The 3,666-nt window shown below is 33.6% G+C and overlaps 1 non-coding gene across 1 annotated transcript; it reads left to right on the top strand.

Moving 5' to 3' along the window:
- Positions 1-1,562: 1,562 nt before the first annotated feature.
- On the top strand, positions 1,563-1,636 carry Trnaf-gaa (transfer RNA phenylalanine (anticodon GAA)). Its single transcript has one exon. It is a non-coding gene; the product is annotated as a tRNA-Phe (tRNA).
- Positions 1,637-3,666: the final 2,030 nt, after the last annotated feature.

Genomic DNA, 3,666 nt, shown 5'->3' with positions numbered 1-3,666 from the left:
TAATTAAAAGTTTCTGAGATAAACACAGATAAACAAAACTCCGAAAACCATGTCTTGTGCATGTATGTTCAGCATACAGTATGTAAGTAAGCATTGAGAAATGTTTATTTATTTGTAAAAAATATTTATTTTAGACGTATTGATTTCAAAAATATCGTGATCACAATTACCAGTAAGCAAGAATGAAAATCAGAAAAAAAAACCGTTAAAAATCTAACTACGGTTTATCACAATAATGTCGATCGCGCTATTTGAAGAGAACATAATATTGTACGACGTACTATATTGCTTGTTTACGAGCGATAATTAATTCGTTCTTCATTTAATTATGTAAATTGCGCTTCATTCATTTTATTTGGATTTGAATAAATAACAATAAATTGTAGTAAGAAAAGAGATAAATGATTATTTAATAAAAACATTCCAATAAAAACTTACAAAACGAAATTTACACATTTGGAACGCACGATCGCGCACGTTTAAAACCGCAAACGATTGAGTCTGATACACGCACGATCTCGCACATTATACGAACGATCTCGCACGTTACACGAACGATCACGCACGATACACGAACGATTATAAACGGTAGGTTTGTCAACAATAACCTAGCAGCCACTGTATTACCTAAAATTGGTTCTTCTTTTTATTTTGTCAGAAAAATCTGCCTAGTATCTTTTGTTTCTTTACAGTCAGTAAAATGTTTTAAATGATTTTGTCCATAGATTGAAATGTACGTACACTAGGATATTTTAATGCTCTTGACGTCTTTTACGTACATGAAGATTACAGATAGAGTACATGTACATGTAAAACGTATATGTTTGATTTCTTGATACTCGGTATTTGTACATACATTATGCCACTACTGAAAGCAGAAAACTTAGCATCATTAAATATCTTATTTCCAAGTATTTATTTTAATCATTATTTTTTCAGGAATTAAAAATTTGAATTCTATGAGTGGCGAAATTATTCTTGCACATCTGTTCCTAAATACAGAAAATATATATTTTATGTTTACAAGTTTTTCAATCTGTCATCCGTTAAGCCTTTTACCCCATATTTTTTCTTTTACAAAATTTTGTTTTACGTAAATAAAAAAAATAAGTTCTTTCACACATATATCATTATTTACGTGCCCATAAATCGCAAGCAAAAATCTGGGGAGGGGGGGGGGGGGCAAGGCGGCATCAAGGCATCATTTTTTTCATTTTAGAATTGGCCAACATAGTCATATATTTTAACTCCATATTAAATGTGAGTGTTTCGATCTCCAAATTATAAAAATTAAAAAAGTGTAATGGTTTGGGCCGTGGATATCGGCCTGGATAGCTCAGTTGGTAGAGCACCTGACTAGAGATGCAGGGTCCTGGGTTCGATTCCTGGTCCAGTCTTACATTTTCTCCTTTCCTGTTACAGAATTGGTGCCGTTGACAAATCAACCCAAGTGGAATTGCAGGTGAAAGTCCTGCCAGGGGCGATTAGGAACTTGGGTTGTGTCTTCGAGGGTGAAGACCATTTAAGGAGGGAGGAATGTAATGGTTTGGGCCGTGGATATTGGCCTTGGTAGCTCAGTTGGTAGAGCACCTGACTGAAGATACAGGGGTCCCGGGTTCGATTCCCGGTCTAGCCATACATTTTCTCCTTTCCTGTTACAAAAGAAAACGAAATGTTTCTCTAAACAATCTTCCGTTTAAGTGACTGTGCCAAATTGAAGTGGGGAGTTCGGCAGTAATTTTCCTCGATAAATAGCTTTATAACATTTATCAGGGCTTTTGCTTCATATTTTAATCGGACCACTGATTGTTTTATTTTAATTTGACTGCATAGATAAATATATTCAAGATTTTGCAAATATCATGAGGTTAACATTTCAACTTCATTATATCAAATGTTGCGTTAATCTAAAATATTCACGATTCCTGGATAATCAGAAGAAAAAAATCTCTTCACTTCCCAATTACATAAGAAATGTTCATTTACGAACATTTCGTATATAAACACTAAAATAATTATTTTTACACATATCCTAGTAAATCAGTTTTAAAAAAATTAGTTCGTAGACATGTATAAGAGATACAAAAAAATATTATTTATCATTTAGGATAATGCACTCTGTAGAGTAATTGAACAGAAAAAGAGAAATTATTTATTTCTAATTCTTTTTCTTTGCAAAGAATTTACAAACTTCTCTGGAAAACTTGTAACTAATTAATTGTGACGCAGTCGGGTATATGACGTCACAGATACATCAATTGAAACGTGGATTCAGCCTGAATAATACAGCCCATTTTTATCTAAGTATTACGTTTGAAGGCAAAAATGAGTTCTTTTTTGAAAATAAAGTAGTTATCTTTTGTTAAATTATTTTCATTAGTGTATCAATTCTAAATATTTCACTAGGATTCCGATAGCAAGGTGTGTAACAGATTTACCGAAGCCATGGGATATAACTCTTGCATTGCAAAATTTCATAAAAAAGTCTATATATTTTGCCAGAAAACTAATTCAAAAGTGTTTTTCCCACCGATTTTATTTTTTGAAACAGAAAAATGAAATATTTCTTGGTCTAGTTCAGCGTGAATTATAGTCCTGTTAAAAATGTATTGGAAATTAGAGTTCTTTGTTTCCGACCTAAATTCAATGGGGAACTCAAAAACACGAAAAAAAAGGACATTTTACTAAATAAGCTATTTTCAAACAAATGAGTCACCATCTGAAGTCTCAGGATATCTGATATAATGCCCATTAAGAGATTTTACCAACGTGCCAATCATGCTGCTCAATCGACGCCTAATAAGCTCTAATACGTCATGCTTCTCTTCACCCTGCCATAATAATCTGGGCACAATTTTGGACCAAATAATAACAGTTGTAGGAAACATGTCCTGAATTTTCCTTACTGTTCCCACCATATGATGTCGCAACTCTGTTGAAGGTCTGCACCCTATATCATTACCGCTGCAATGAATAATTAAATAATTAGGAGGAGCATCCGAAATTTTTAAGAGTTTTAATTTTCCCAGTAATTGATGCCAACGCCTACCCCCTGTCCTTGCCACAAAATACTTACATTTATCCTCACCAACCCTAAATTTGCACAGTCTTCACTAGATCTTGCCTCAATAAATGCTCTCTTAATAATAGATGATACCCTACTATCCAAACAGAACCAGCACCTACACGTACATCATCTACAAATGTATATTGGTAGATAATTGTATAACTTATCTACACTTTTCCAGTTAGAATATTATCTTAACATATCTACATTAACTACATCAATCTAAACATCAAAATGAACAACAAAGACTCTGCACTCAAACTAATGGTTCTAATACAATTCTAGTTGCATCATCACTACGAGCTACTAGCCAATCTGGATTTAGGCACTCTAATGTAAGATTTAACTGATGCTGATTTCCAGCGACTTAATTAAGCCCATGATTTCATCTTCTGAAAGACCAACTAGACATCCTGTTGTTGCAGCACCAATCCAAAAGAATGATTTAAAACTGCTTTTGCAACCTCAAGTCAGTTTTAAAACAGCATTAAACTGATATCTAGTCACTGGTACACCATCAGCATGCAGAAAAAGTAAACCCTTACATAGTGGTCTTATTCTCATGTAGTCAGAGACTGCTTTAACTGGGCAGAGCCCTT

The sequence above is a fragment of the Saccostrea cucullata genome, unplaced genomic scaffold, assembly GCF_032062105.1.
Source record: "Saccostrea cucullata isolate Sc308-1 unplaced genomic scaffold, CSIRO_AGI_Scuc_v1 ctg13317, whole genome shotgun sequence".
Taxonomy (NCBI): domain Eukaryota; kingdom Metazoa; phylum Mollusca; class Bivalvia; order Ostreida; family Ostreidae; genus Saccostrea; species Saccostrea cuccullata.
Note: the sequence above shows the minus strand (reverse complement) of the source record. Positions and strands in the feature narration are given on the sequence as shown.